The sequence below is a fragment of the Gossypium hirsutum genome, chromosome A10, assembly GCF_007990345.1.
Source record: "Gossypium hirsutum isolate 1008001.06 chromosome A10, Gossypium_hirsutum_v2.1, whole genome shotgun sequence".
In the NCBI taxonomy this organism is placed as follows: domain Eukaryota; kingdom Viridiplantae; phylum Streptophyta; class Magnoliopsida; order Malvales; family Malvaceae; genus Gossypium; species Gossypium hirsutum.
In genome coordinates this window covers 111,925,826-111,941,837 of record NC_053433.1, presented here as the reverse complement: position 1 = coordinate 111,941,837, position 16,012 = coordinate 111,925,826, and the positions used below count along the sequence as shown (strand labels likewise).

Below are 16,012 nucleotides of genomic sequence, written 5' to 3'. Positions count from 1 at the left end.
CAAATTATGCCTGGTGCCCCCTGAAATAGAAGTCCCAATCTTCACTTCTTGCTTTCTTTTTTCAGTTCCCAGATTTATTGTTTCAATAGATTCTTGATGAGGCAAAATCTGTTTATCCTCTTGTTTCACCATTCTTAGCAAGTCAGGGGACGAGACATAGTCTTCAGCATTTTCTTCGACTTCAAATTCTCCTAAACAAACAGCCTTCTCAAAATCGATTTCAGGACTTGTAACGGGTCTGTTCATGCTATTGATATCCGAGTACCTGAAAGTTGAATGAAAAAGGAAACTATAGAGGGGCATCCAAGTATTGCAACCAACAAACGAAATGTTATTGCATGGTATGAGGCAAATGTACAGATAGGCTATGAAATGAGGAGATGATTATGAAATTAGTGATAATGCGAAAGATCGTGATAAAATGCATATTTAAATGATAAAGAGTGAATGCAAGCTCTTACAAAAGAATTCTATTATATCTAAGGACACAATAGAATGTTAATGTTTGAGCATTACTCTGAAGACTTATAAACTACAAGAAGGTCCTCGGCAGTCCAATTGTTCAACATAAAACCCAGGGGCCAAAGGCGTATCCTTGAGACATCTTTACTTGTGTCAGCTCATTTGTCAATGACATTTATACTGATGTTCTGAAAACCCTTTTCGATCATTAACATTGTGCCTTGTGCATTATCCTGCCTCGGGTATATCATTCCCGCAGACGTAAATGTTCTTGACAAAGGAGGGAATTCCATAGGCTCCTATTCTGGTTCTTGGCCTAAGGTTCTCGCGATATTTCTTTCCTGATCTTTCTTCCACTATCTTCTTCTTTGACGCATGTCCGGCCGAGAACCCAAACCGTATCGGGCTTTGTGGTGCACTGGCTTTAAAGCCCTGACTATTCCTTGCAGATATCTCCCTAAACCTCTTCTCGTTCGAGCTCCCCTTCCTACGGTCAATTTGACACCCATTCTAGTATTTCTCGACAGTTTTGGCACCGGAATTCTGTTTCCCTCAACAACAAAAGTGGCATTGACGAATTCAAGGGATCGAAAGGAACATTCCAATGCGTCTTTGTTCACTTCCAAGTACGGTGTATCGGCAGAGACAGATGCGACAATGTCTTCTTCTCCCTCGACAGTGACCAAACAACCGTCCATGATAAATTTCACCTTTTGATGGAGGGATGATGGGACTACTCTAGCAGAATGGATCCAGGGTCTTCCCAAAAGGCAGTTATAAGAGGGTGTAATGTCCATGACTTGGAACTCGACATCATAAATGTAAGGGCCCACTTCCAAAGGGATTTCGATCTTTCCCATGACTTCGCGCCTCGTCCCGTCGAATGCCCTTATTGTGGAATGACAGGGCCTTAAGTAGGACAAATCCATCGGTATTCTGGAAAGCGTGGCCAATGGCATAACATTTAACGCTGACCCATTATCGATGAGTACGTTCGGTATTATGTAGCCCTTGCAGCGAGTCATGATATGTAGCGCTTTCACCGAGCCTCTACCATTTGGCGGTATCTCATCATCACTAAAAGAGATGAAATTGTCCGCATTTAGATTATTTACCCACCTATCAAGCTTCTCAACGGATATGTTGTTGGCCACATAAGCTTGATTTAACACATTCAATAAAGTATTCCGGTGTGGCTCTGAATTTAACAGTAGAGATAAAACTGAGATTCGTGCTGGCTGCTTACTCAACTGTTGCACCATACTATACTCGCTATGCTTGATAAATTTCAAGAATTCCTGAGCTTCTTCCTCATTCACAGGCTTTTTGGTTTCTTGTACGGGTGGAATTTCTTGCTCGACTTCGACTTCATGCATTACTGCTTTCCTTTTTTGCTTCCAATCACTATTTTTTTACTGGTTCGACTTCTTTCGAATAACAACGCCCACTGCGGGTAAAATGACCTACTTCCCCAATGTCTTCGGTTGTGGTTTCGGGCTTTTCCCCTTCAGGTGCGATGATATTGACATTGTACTTCCACGGTACTGCTTTATTTTCCTTATAAGGGAAAGGAGATGGTACTTCGGTTATCATTTTTGGTTTCACCGGCTCCTTCTTCGTGTCATAATAAATTATTAACGGTCGGTCGACGCTATACGGGAAACCTGATGATTGATTGTCAAAGGCACATATTTCTCCATTATCGACCTCTTTGGCTTTACAAAAAATCCCAATCTCCTTGTTATCCATCATATTTTGCAATAAATTTCTGAATTCCTCGCAGGACTGAATGTCGTGCCCTTCAATGCCATGGAACTCACAAAAACTGTGACCTTTTGCATCTTTTCCTTCAAATATTCCGTTAAAACGACAGAGCAACACTTTTTCAACTAGTACCTCCCAGATTCTCTGCAGAGGTGTTTTTATTTCAGTAACCCATCTTCTACTTTGTCGTTTGTCCTCCTCTCCTACTGCGCTCACATTCCCTTCGGTGTGGTTTGGGAATAGATTCCCGGCAGTACCGCCGGTACCATCAAATCGCAAAATGCTTGCATCAATGAGCCCTTGAACCCTCCTCTTGAAAGGAAGACAGTTCTCAGTAGAATGCCCCTGGTTCCCGGCATGGTATGCACAACTAGTGTTTAGATCGTACCATTTCGGGTATGGAGGTTTAAGGGGTGCCATGTAATGGGGAGAAATCAGTTGTTTCTCCAAAAGTTTTGGGTACAATTCCCCATACGACACAGGGATGGGACTAAACTGCGGTCTCTCGGGATTAGGCCTTGCTGGTCTTGGTTTATTTCTGGTTTGGCTTTGAGCGGGTACCGTGTTTTGTGGGAATGAGGTGACGGGTTTTTGATTGTTCGTGGCGTAAACGGGATAGGAATAAGGTGGTGCTTGGTAATAAGGGGTTTGAGGAGGATAATAGAAATTTAGAGGTGGATAATTTTGAGGTCGGGGTTGATTTGGATATGGATTAGGGGCATAACGGTTTCCCATTCCCACCATATGGGCTTCTGGTTCTTTCTTCTTCATAGGCGCTGCCCTTTTTGAACCTTTTGAACCTTCCATTCTACTGCTCTTGACGGCATTCTCTATGAGCTCACCAGATATTACAATATCCGCAAACTCCTTCGTGGCACTTCCCACTAGTTTGTCATAAAACGACGCCTTTAAGGTGTTGATAAAGAGAACGGTTATCTCCGTTTTCGTTAGTGGGGGTTCCACTTGGGCCGAGACGTCTCTCCATCTCTACGCATACTGTCTGAAGGTTTCTGATGGCTTTTTCTCCATCATTTGTAAGGTCATCCGGTCTGGCACCATATCCGATACATGCTTGTATTGCTCACAGAATGCTGATGCCAAGTCCTTCCAAGATCGGATCCTTTCCCTACTAAGCTGGTTGTACCACCGAAGAGTTGATCCTACTAGACTATCCTGAAAACAATGTATGAGTAGCTGGTCTTCATTCACGTAACCAGTCATTTTTCGGCAAAACATGACAAGATGCGCCTTTGGACATCTCGTGCCATTGTATTTTTCGAAATCAGGCACCTTGAACTTCGGAGGCAGAACTAGATCGGGCACCAAACTGAGTTCTTTGGCACTTAGTGCAGAGAAGGCTTCAGTACCCTCTATTGCTTTGAGTCTTTCCTCTAAGCTCCTATACTTCTCTTGAGCCTCATGATCGTCCGTTCTCAACCTGGCTATTTCTGTTGGATTGTCCAAATCTGGAACAATTGGATTCGCAGGATTAGCCCCAGAATTTGATATGAATATTCCTTGCCCTAAACGAGTGCGTAACACCGGCCATTGCTCTGGGTCTGTCGGTTCTTCTTGGGTGTACCTTCTTTGTGCTGCGGGGGCGTATGGTGAAGTGAATCCGGAGGGATAGAACAGGTCTTAATTGTGATGAATTCTTGACTAAGGTTCCATAACATCGGGGTTCTGCACGGATCCTTTTCCTTTGACTAAAGTTGTCATCATCTCCATCATTTTGGCCATATGATCTCTTTGCTCGAGTGATTCCTCTCGAGATCTCACCATTAGGTCTCTCGTTTCTTGTTGCGATTTGGCCAGTTGCTCTTGTAATTCCTTTTGAGCCCTTTCCATCCTTTCAATTCTCTCATTGAATTCAGCCTCCATTACTCTAGCTTGTCGGCGCGTTTTATACGGATGACGTGGTTCTAGTCTTGTGGTATTACAACTGCGAATTATATATTTTATCTTCAGCGACCGAGTATGGGATATGCAATGTATGAATGAATGCATGAATGAATGCATGAATGTCAAATGAATGTCAGTCATGAATGAATATGCAAAAATTTGGTGTTAATTTCAAGATAGCCCCTATTTAGGCATTTCCTTAATCAAAGGAGTATTACACAACATTTCGGTCACTCGTATAATTGACTCCTCCATTAGAAACCCGTTTTTGGCAACCAATCTCTAATCAACACCTTCCTAACAAGATGCCTTCGATGCATGATGAAAAATAAAAATACAGACAAACGACATTGGTTAGCGCAACACATATAAACAGAGAAAAACTGTGGAAAATCTAACAAATTAAACTACTTGGTCCAGTGGACTCGATTCCCTTGCTTAGAAAGCACAAATGTAAAAGAAATAGAAGGTAAGATATGCTTTTCCCGTGTACTTATTTCGGTGACTACTAAACGAGCGGAGGTTCGGCATGGCTCTAGTTAGGTGGCTCGTATGGTTCACTATATGAGGTTTTGGTTCTAGATGGGTACTCGAATCGTCTGCACTGTCATCTACTAAGATTAGTACAGAGCCTCGGTCATGGCCCATCATAGGCTTACGAGATCAATTCGAGGGATTACATTTACTTATGCCTATGCGGAGGGACAAGTTAACTCACGAAAGCATAAGTCATATGTAACCCAAAAGTATTCACTAGCCTGTGCGGAGGAACGAGTTAACTCACGAAGGCGTAGCGTTTACTTTCACTTAACAAGGACGGAGCCCGAGTATAGAGCTCATGTTATGCAACAAAAATGCACGTGCACGGTGTGTGGGGAGAAACTCGCAAACCTTTACGTTTTATTTAAAAAACTAAACCAAAACTAAAATCACAAAAAATTAAAGCTGAAAAACAACCGGATAAAACAAGTTAGAATATATACAACATGATTCAAATGCATGATTTTTTTGAAAACAAAAAATTTGAGGATCACGACTAAATGTTAATTTGAACAAGGAACTTTGAAAATTTTGACAACGCGAGTTTAATTCGACTCGACTCTCAAAAAGCATCCCCAGTGGAGTCGCCAGCTGTAGCGACGTAAAAAAATTTTTTAGCTTTCGGTTGGTCGCTAATTGTGGCGATTTATTAAACATTTGAAAACCAACTTTCGATTTTGTTAACAAAGGGAGTCGCCACCGATCCTTTTTTATAGGTGTGATCAGACACCTAATAAAATTATTTTAAAACAAAAAGAAGGCCAAATTTAGGTCTACATGAAAGTCCAGAGAAAAATTGGGGTTCGAGAGTCAGTTACGCGCGAGGAAGGTATTAGCACCCTCGCGACGCCCAAAATTGGTATCTCATAAACATGTGTTGACTTGATTTTCAAAAATACGAGTTCAATATAATATTTAATCGTGATCCAATTGAAAAATGAGAATTTTTAGTTTTTGATTTTTTTAGAAAGGGTGTCCCGTTTTTTAACACAAGCTGACGAATTTCACCTAACATAGCGATGAAATCGATAGCTTAATATTAAATCGGTACACAACATAGCGATGAAATCGATAGCTTAATATTAAATCGGTACATTGCCTTATTTTTGAAATTAATTAAAACATGAGAAAAAATATTCCTAAAGTGAGAAATTAAAAATAGATAAAGGACGCAAAAAAAATGATATCATTAATGAAAAATATTAACATGGAATACTAGAATATTAGAATAACAATAATAATGATATTTACAAAATAAAAACAAATCATGTACTAATAATAAAATAGGAAAAATGATATATTTGGTAATAATAATATAAAATAATAATATGTACATAAAAATACATATATATATATGTATATAATAAAAGTATGTAATAATAATAATATCTACAATAAAAGAAAATATTAGGAAACGTACATAAAAAATATATACATAAAAAATTTACAACAATAATATAAAATAATGATATGTACAAAAATATATATATATACATATCTACATAAAATATACACTAATATAATAATAGTTATAATAATACTAACAATAGTAATAATTTGTAATAATAATATATACACAATATGGTATTTAATATATATATGTATATATAATAGTATTTAAGAATATATACATAAGAAATATAACTAATGGAATTAAAAAATATATACATAATATATATAAAATACCTAAAAAAAAGAAGGGGGAAAGAAGAGAGAAGGGAAGGGGAAAGGAAATCCGGCCAAGGGGGGCCGGTCACCGGTCGATCGTCGGTCGCCGCCCGTCGCCGGCCACCGCCGGCCACCGTGGGCGGTGGCCGGAAAAGGGAAATTTTTTTTAACAATATATGTATATATATAAAGAAAGAAAAAAAAACAACACAAAAGAAAAAGAAAAAAAAGATTCGAAAGAAGAGGAAAAAAGAAAAAGATGCAACCTTTTTATTGATGTTTCTTTTGTGTTCAAAATTTGAAGGGATTTTTGTGTTTGTCTCCTTTTTCAATTTTTGTAAAAATCCCCTCCTTCATGATTTTTGAATGGCTTTTTATAGCCATCTTTTACATGATTTTCTATTATTTCTTTTTCTATTTTGTAGGTGGTGGTGGTAGACAATGGATATCAAAAATGGGAGGAAAAATGAGGCAAGTGCGAAAGTGGCTAGGTGGCTAGGGTTTCTTGGTTTTTTTTTTGGGGGGGAGTTAGGTTTTTCTTTTTTTTTTGGGGGTAGATTTTTTGGGGGGGCTTAATGGGCTTTTGAATTGGGTTTAATATTTGGGTTTTGTAATGGGTATGGGTAGATGTAAATGGGTCATGGGTTAAGGGTTTTAGTAGGTTTAGAGGTTTGGTTGGGTTTTGATATTATCGGGCCCGGGCAATTTGGGCTTCTACAGGCCGGACAATGGAGGGGAATATAAAAGTGATCCGTTCTTCGATGTGTGCCAAGAGTATGATATTGTTCGACACTTCACAGTTAGAGATACACCACAGCAGAATGGAGTGGCAGAGCGTATGAATCAAACATTGCTGGAGAAAGTTCGATGTATGTTGTCTAATGCTGGGTTGGGCAAGCAATTTTGGGCTGAGGCTGTGACATACGCTGGCTATCTTGTTAATCGTTTGCCATCATCTGCATTAGAAAGAAAAACTCCTATGGAGGTATGGTCTGGAAAACCGGCTACAGATTATGATTCTTTACATGTGTTTGGATCCACTGCATATTACCATGTGAAGGAGTCAAAGTTAGATCCGAGGGCAAAGAAAGCTCTCTTTATGGGAATCACTTCTAGAGTGAAGGGATTTCGTCTTTGGTGCTTAGACACAAAGAAAATGATCTGTAGCATAGATGTTACCTTTGATGAATCTACCACATTAAAAAAGGTAGCAGATGAAGATATTCAGACAAGCGATACTCCACAGCAGGTAGAGTGTACTCCAAAACAGGTGGAGTTTGAGCAGATGGGGATTTGCCCAGTTAATAAGTCTAATTCTCCAGCCACAATGGAGGAATTAGAGGTTGAAGAGGTTCGCACCCAAGAACCGTTAAGTACACCAGAACCAGTTGCAGTTGCAAGGCCACGGAGAGAAATTCGTAGACCTGCTCGATTTACTGATATGGTGGCCTACGCCCTTCCCGTTGTTGATGATGATATTCCTATCACTTATCAAGAAGTAATGCAAAACTTAGAAAGTGATAAATGGAAAAGCGCCATGGATGAAGAAATGCAGTCTTTCCGGAAGAACAATACTTGGGAGTTGGCGCAATTACCGAAAGGTAAAAGGGCAATCGGATGCAAGTGGGTATTCGCAAAGAAAGATGAATCTCCTAGCAAGAAAGATATTCGTTACAAGGCAAGATTGGTAGCTAAAGGCTACGCTCAGAAGGAGGGAATTGACTACAATGATGTATTTTCCCCTGTTGTGAAGCATTCCTCCATCAGAATTTTGTTGGCCTTGGTAGCACAGTTGAATTTGGAGCTAGCTCAACTTGATGTTAAGACGGCTTTCTTGCATGGTGAGTTAGAATAGGAGATCTACATGACTCAGCCCGAAGGATACACAGATGCTGGTGGTAGAAATTGGGTTTGTAAGCTGAACAAATCGCTATATGGATTGAAGCAATCCCCGAGGCAGTGGTACAAGCGATTTGATAGCTTTATGAGAAGGCAGAAGTACACAATAAGCAAATATGACAATTGTGTGTATTTGCAGAAGCTGCATGACGGATCTTTCATTTATCTACTCTTGTATGTTGATGATATGTTAATCGCTTCGAAGAGCTAAAAAGAGATAGATAAGCTGAAGGCTCAGTCGAATCAAGAGTTCGAGATGAAAGATCTAGGTGAGGCCAAGAAGATTCTCGGCATGGAGATAAGTAGAGATAGACAGAGAGGCAAGCTTTGTTTGAATCAGAAGCAATATCTGAAAAAGGTATTACAATGTTTTGGTGTAAATGAAAACACAAAACATGCAAGTACCCCACTTGCTTCTCATTTGAAACTTAGTGCTCAATTATCTCTGAAAACTGAAGAAGAAAGAGAATATATGGCAAAAGTCCCATATGCTAATGCAGTTGGGAGTTTGATGTATGCAATGGTGTATACGCGGCCTGACATTTCACAAGCTGTTGGAGTTGTGAGCAGGTATATGCATGATCCTGGAAAAGGACATTGGCAAGCTGTGAAATGGATTCTACGGTATCTTTAAAAAATCGTAGATGTTGGTTTAATTTTTAAACAGGATGAAGCACTTGGTCAGTTTGTAGTTGGATATGTTGATTCCGACTTTGCTGGTGATTTAGATAAACGTCGTTCAACTACGGGGTATCTGTTTACTCTTGCGAAAGCCCCAGTGAGTTGGAAGTCTACCTTACAGTCTACAGTAGCAGTGTCTACTACAGAGGCAGAATATATGGCAGTTACAGAAGCTGTTAAGGAGGCTATTTGGCTTAATGGATTGTTGAAAGACTTGGGAGTTGTTCAAAGTCACATTAGTCTATATTGTGACAGTCAGAGCGCTATTCATTTAGCGAAAAATCAAGTCTATCATTCAAGAACCAAGCATATCGACGTAAGATATCACTTTGTGCGGGAAGTCTTTGAAAAATGAAAAATTCTACTTCAGAAGATTCCGACAGCAGATAATCCCGCAGATATGATGACCAAGGTGGTAACAACAATCAAGTTTAATTATTGTTTGAACTTGATTAACATCTTGAGAATTTGAGCACTTTCAGGTGTATGGCGCTCGAGAGCGCATTTGGAGGCACTACAAAAGATAACTTTATCGAATATGGGGAGTTGAAGGAAGTGTGTGAAGATGTGATTATCCTAATCAAATCTTCAAGGTGGAGATTGTTGAAAAGTCAATTAAGGGGGTGTTGAAAAGTTAAAAATGGGAGGTGTAATTGGCACCGAAAGAAAAAGTGATAGGCAGGTTGTTTAAAGTTGAATGGGATAATTGCAATTTTGGTCCCTAATTTTTTAGGCCATTTGCAAGTTGGTCCCTGAACCTCAACTATAAATAGGCCTAATCATTTTTCATTTCAACCATCCCAACCAATCTTTCTCTCTTAGTTTTCTCTCTTCTCTCATTTGAGAATTCTTAAGGAATTCTATTTGTTTCTAATATTTTGGAGATAGTAAAGTTATCATCTGGTGTTAGTGCCTGAGGACGTAGGTATAATTTACCGAACCTCGTTAAAACTCTTGTGTTCTTTCTTGTCCTATTTTTCTTTCAATATTTGAGGGTATAATAGTAGTATTTAATTGTGCTATTAAATTACTATAGAAGGGATATTCTGACTAAGGAAAGACTTGGTATTTAAGAGATCATTGTGATCCACCTCTCTTCCCTGGGAATTGAACTTTGTGTGATTTTTTAGTACAATAATTTACACGCTTCCGACCCTATTTGAACAACAGTTCAACCTATTAACCATCCAAATCAGGGGGCCCGTAACAAAATAGCTTCCATCGAGGAGCAAATAGAAGCCTCCAAGTTAAAGTTGTTGCAAGAAGTCAAGGGTTCCAAGTCTGATGAAGCTTTGTGGAGTTATTCCAACGAGTCGTTGGCTCCATTAGTTTTGACTTCCAACATCTCTACTTCTGGGTGATCCGAATGACCATATTGCCCATTACAACAACCACATAAATATCCTTGGGGCTTCTGATGATGTCAAGTGTAAAGCCTTCTCCATGAATCTCTCTAACACCGTTCGAAAATAATTTCAAAATGGTTAATTTGACGTACTCTTGGTCTAATTACCATTCTAAACACTCCCATGATTTAAATCTAACTCTTTACAATTTCAACACAGACCCCACTACTTTAGTTACTCTTACGATGTGGCCTATAAGCTTTAAGTTCTAAATTCTTATTCTTAACAAATTAACACATCTAATTAATGAATATTAACTAACTAACTAACGAACCACAAAACCAACACATTTCTCATTCTAAAAAATCTCTCAATTTAGCTTTAATAGAATAATTCGGTTTAAGAAATTTGGCCAAAACTAAACTTCCTGAAAAGTTGGGGAATTACACGTTGAATCTTGGTTAGTAATTATATAGATTGAACAATTAAATAAAAGATAATTGATTAACTAGATTAGATGTAATTTAAGTTCTAGGTTCATAAATTTGATTGAGAAACTAAAAAGTTTTCACTTTATAATTTGCTTAGTTTATTTTTAGTAGTAATTATAATTTTTTATTGATCTAAATTAGATAAAATGAATAGTTGATACTTAGAAACTTAGAATCTAGTTTCAGCGAAAATGTTATCATCTTATCACTTTATTACTTGATCGACACGTGTACTTGCATTACAATTTTTCTTCATCAAGTCAAAGCATTACCTTCCTCATAAGATAATCTAATATCTCAAGTCAATGGACTAATTTGTATGGTGGTTACATGAGTATGTCTTCCAAGAAACTTAAGTGATTCTATCGAATGGAGTCCTTATGGTGGGTCATATTTGACGCACTTGTTTCGAAAACAAGCATCCATAGTTGTCATCAAGCATCTCACTTCAACTTATGGAATAGGTTACGTACATCTAATGTATGTAAGCTCAACATATGCTAGTCTCTAGAGCATTACCAAGGCACTATCTTGGCAATGCATTGACTAAGAACAATTTTAAGAACATGGTTTGGATGTCTAAGGATCCCATAATTGCAACTTGTTTATAGTTCCTTTGTAGGTCTTATTAGTTCCATGAGCTTCGTTCCATTAGTACTTTAAATAACTTTTTTGTTATTCTGAGTTAGCATCAAATAAAACCTTTATATTACTACTTGTTTGTATGCAATTTTGCTTTATTAACATATATATCCAAGTCAAATCACATTACAACTAGGGTATATATTATTTCACAGCAAGCAAAACCCACATCGCAAAATAATAAATTTCTCTATGTAAGATTTATTCAGATCAACTATCGAAAAGAGTCTGCATGTTTTGCTTAGTTGACCTTAAGGAAACCACAATCACATTATGTAATGTCTTATAACTTCAAGATCAACTCCTTAACTTGACAACATCAAGTCACATTCGACTATACCTTAGTAGAGCTCTTCATGGCTTTAGGCTTGACCCTAGAGAATAAGATAATCAACCAATGGGTTTGTGTGAACCTCAAGACTATATAAATAAAACCCTTCTTAGCACAAAGAGAGGACAACTAAAACTAATGGACAAAACCTCTACAAAAATCTCTCAACAACCTCATATCCACTAATGGCTCTCGACACCAACAAGATGTGAATCATTTTAAGCCCTCGTAATTGGATCTTGAATTAATAATCTCAAGTCTCACTTATTTTGGAATTATTAAAAAAATAATATTTGAATAAAGGGTTTATATAATTTTTTGCCCTTAAACTTGACAATTAAGTCTATTTTAGTTATTGAACTTAATTTTAAAAAATTAAGTGATAAATGTGTCACAAACTCAAAATGCCACATTATTGAATATTGAGAAAATCTAAATTTAAGGATTAAAATAAACTTAATTATCAAACTTAAATAGCAAAATTGATTAAAAAAATATAAATACCAAAATAGAAGAAGGTTAAAAAATGAAAATATTCCCAATTATTCTCGAGACCTCTCTTTTCTTTCTCCCCAAGCTTTGGAGAGTTGTTTAGTAAAAAAGAACTCCTTGCCTATGCCCTATTACGACATATCTGAATCATTTTTATCTAAATACAACCCGCACCTGAAATCAAAGTCAAATGCCATTCTCAACTTAAGCGCGTAAAAACACCTTACCAATAATGATGGCCTGTTTAAATCACGCGATACTTCAAGCACGTGTACATGAAGCCACCCTTAACTAAGAAATCGAAGAATTTATCTGTCAAAACAAATCTCATAAAGGGTATTTTAGGAAAGATAAAGTAGGAAAACTTGAGTATAAAATAGAACGAGAAGCTCGCTCCAAAACCTATACTCTCTGGTTATCTCCCTTCCTCCGAGCCGTTAGGTTGTACTGTTTTAGCTTCAAGTCTCTCTTTTTTGAAAGGTTTGGCATTCAGATCCTGAATTATTTAAATTCGTTTTCATTTCTGTCGTGATTGATTAATTTATTGTTCTGTGTTTTCTGATTTTGATTCATTTGCTTTAATTCCTGATTAAGGTCTTATTTCCATATTAATTATAATTTCTAAGGTCTGTTGGCTGATTTTTTTCTCGATGAAATTGTTTTTGTTTTGTTTCTTTTTTGTTGTATTTCGATTCTGAGATGTTGTTATTAGATGATAATAGATCTGCTCTTTTTATGTGAATTGTTTCGAGGTCGTTGTTTTTATTTTTATTTTGTTATAGATATATTTTTAGTATGGATTATGTATATTATATAAGTATGATTTATGTATATTATATACAATAAAATGGCTGGGTTTGTATTTCAAATAATTTTTTTAGGATTTTATTTTATTTAGAAGTAAAATAATTGCATGTATAGTAGTTTGATTTCTAAAACTGTTAATGGAAGGAACTATTAAAAAGAAAGGAAAAATCAAAAAGCACGTTCGCTTTTGCTCGATTATTGTATTTGCTACTTGTTTTTAACTTAGAAAGCGTGAAGAATATGGAACTAAGATGTTAGAACTCATGTTAATGTTTATCTTCTCTTCAGTTTTAAACTCATGATGTTAAGGGGTAGGTGATAAAAGTCTGAACTGGTTCACATGTTCTTTGCTTTTCTTGTTGCTCTTCCTGCTGGTTGTTTGTACAGGATTTGGTTTTAACCTTCTTCTTTTTTTTTATGTTCTAACTGTTCCTAGTTAATACTACACAATGGGTAAGGAGAAGGTTCACATCAACATTGTTGTCATTGGCCATGTTGACTCTGGGAAGTCAACCACAACGGGTCACTTGATCTACAAGCTTGGAGGTATTGACAAGCGTGTGATTGAGAGGTTTGAGAAGGAAGCTGCTGAGATGAACAAAAGGTCATTCAAGTATGCCTGGGTGCTCGACAAGTTGAAGGCTGAGCGTGAGCGTGGTATCACCATTGATATTGCCTTGTGGAAGTTTGAGACAACCAAGTACTACTGCACTGTCATTGATGCTCCTGGACATCGTGACTTCATTAAGAATATGATTACGGGTACTTCTCAAGCTGACTGTGCTGTCCTTATCATTGACTCCACAACTGGAGGTTTTGAAGCTGGTATTTCCAAGGATGGGCAGACCCGTGAGCATGCTCTCCTTGCCTTCACTCTTGGTGTCAAGCAAATGATTTGCTGCTGCAACAAGGTTGAATTTTGCTTCATTTTCCCAAATATGATGTTTTATAATTTGATTTTCAGCTTAGTTATAATTTGATTGGTTTTGTTGCAAATTATTCTGTTAATTCTGTATAGATGGATGCCACAACCCCAAGTACTCAAAAGCAAGGTATGATGAAATTGTTAAGGAAGTTTCTTCCTACCTGAAGAAGGTTGGTTACAACCCTGAGAAGATTCCATTCGTCCCCATATCTGGTTTTGAGGGTGACAACATGATTGAGAGGTCCACCAACCTCGATTGGTACAAGGGTCCAACCCTCCTTGAGGCTCTTGACCAGATCAATGAGCCCAAGAGACCCTCTGACAAGCCCCTCCGTCTCCCACTTCAGGATGTCTACAAGATCGGGGGTATTGGAACTGTCCCGGTGGGTCGTGTTGAAACCGGTACCCTTAAGCCTGGAATGGTTGTTACATTCGGACCTTCTGGATTGACCACTGAAGTTAAGTCTGTTGAGATGCATCATGAAGCTCTTCAAGAGGCTCTTCCTGGTGACAATGTTGGGTTCAATGTGAAGAATGTTGCTGTCAAGGATCTCAAGCGTGGATTTGTTGCCTCCAACTCCAAGGATGATCCTGCCAAGGAGGCTGCCAACTTCACCTCCCAAGTTATCATCATGAACCACCCAGGCCAGATTGGAAATGGCTATGCACCGGTCCTCGATTGCCACACCTCCCACATTGCTGTCAAGTTTGCAGAGCTCTTGACCAAGATTGACAGGCGATCTGGTAAGGAGCTTGAGAAGGAGCCTAAGTTCTTGAAGAATGGTGATGCTGGTATGATTAAGATGGTTCCGACCAAGCCCATGGTTGTGGAAACCTTCTCCGCGTACCCTCCACTTGGACGTTTTGCCGTTAGGGACATGAGACAGACTGTTGCTGTTGGTGTAATCAAGAGTGTGGAGAAGAAGGACCCAACTGGAGCCAAGGTGACCAAGTCTGCTGCCAAGAAGGGCAAGTGAACCTCAGGGGATTTTGTTGATTCAACAAAAGTTTATCATGGTTACTACAATAAAATTTTGGTTCATGTTAGTAGGTCCATCACTGGACGTTTAGTTACATGTTTTAATGGTTCACCGTCATCTCCTGGATATTGTTCCCAGAACTGGGTTCTTGATAGGCGGTGGTGAGGTTTATCTTTGGAGTCCATAGTGTGTCATCATTAATATTATTATGCCTTATTGAGCTATAAACTTGATATTTTTTGTTCCCATTTTTCGACCAAAGTGGTCCTGGAGTTTTACCTCTTTTCCTGGGCTCCTTTCCTTCACTCAATGTTCTATCTAAACCTTTTATATTATCCAAGTCTATAACCTGTTTCTGTTTTATTTTTGTCTACTATCAATTTTTATCGCTGTTTTAGCACTTAATTGTATCACCTTCCTCCTTTAAAAAAAAATTGTACCATGATGAAATTGATAAAATCTATAATTATTTGAGATTAAATATGTTATTATTTTAATTTTAAAATTATCACATCATCAATCTGTCCATTTAAAGGAAAAGGGAAAAAAATTAACCAAGTTATTTGAGTTCATTTAAAAACTTTTTATAGTTAAATAATAAAATTACTGCAATTTTTTTTATGGACATTTGTGTACTTGTTATGTTTCTTTCGCTGTTCAGTAGATTTTTATTGTTAGTACAAAACATAGATAATTATTGAGCTTCATTGTATACTTGAAATTTCATTTGCTAGAAACTCTTTTTCACACCATAATATAGATGAGGGCAAAAAGAATATTGAAAAAAGTGACATTGATACATGTCTTGAAACCTTCGTTAATTTCTCAAAAATTTATTTTTATCCTTATCCTAACAGTCATTGACCTATTGTTAACCGAGATTGATCAGTTATTGACTGAATTTTCTTTTAAATTTTTAATATTTTTAAAATTTTAAGATTTTTATAGAAATTACATATATATTGGAGTATTTTGCAACCTTTTTTTAGAATTTATTACGAAATTTCAAAAGTTATATATTTTAGTATTTGTTTGTAACTTTTTAAAGTTTAAGCACTATTTTCTTTTTTTTCTTTTTTGAT

At 37.4% G+C, this 16,012-nt stretch overlaps 1 pseudogene; it reads left to right on the top strand.

The window, feature by feature from the left end:
• The first annotated feature begins 12,558 nt into the window (after positions 1-12,558).
• On the top strand, positions 12,559-15,293 carry LOC121202807 (elongation factor 1-alpha-like; annotated as a pseudogene).
• The last annotated feature ends 719 nt before the right edge of the window (positions 15,294-16,012 follow it).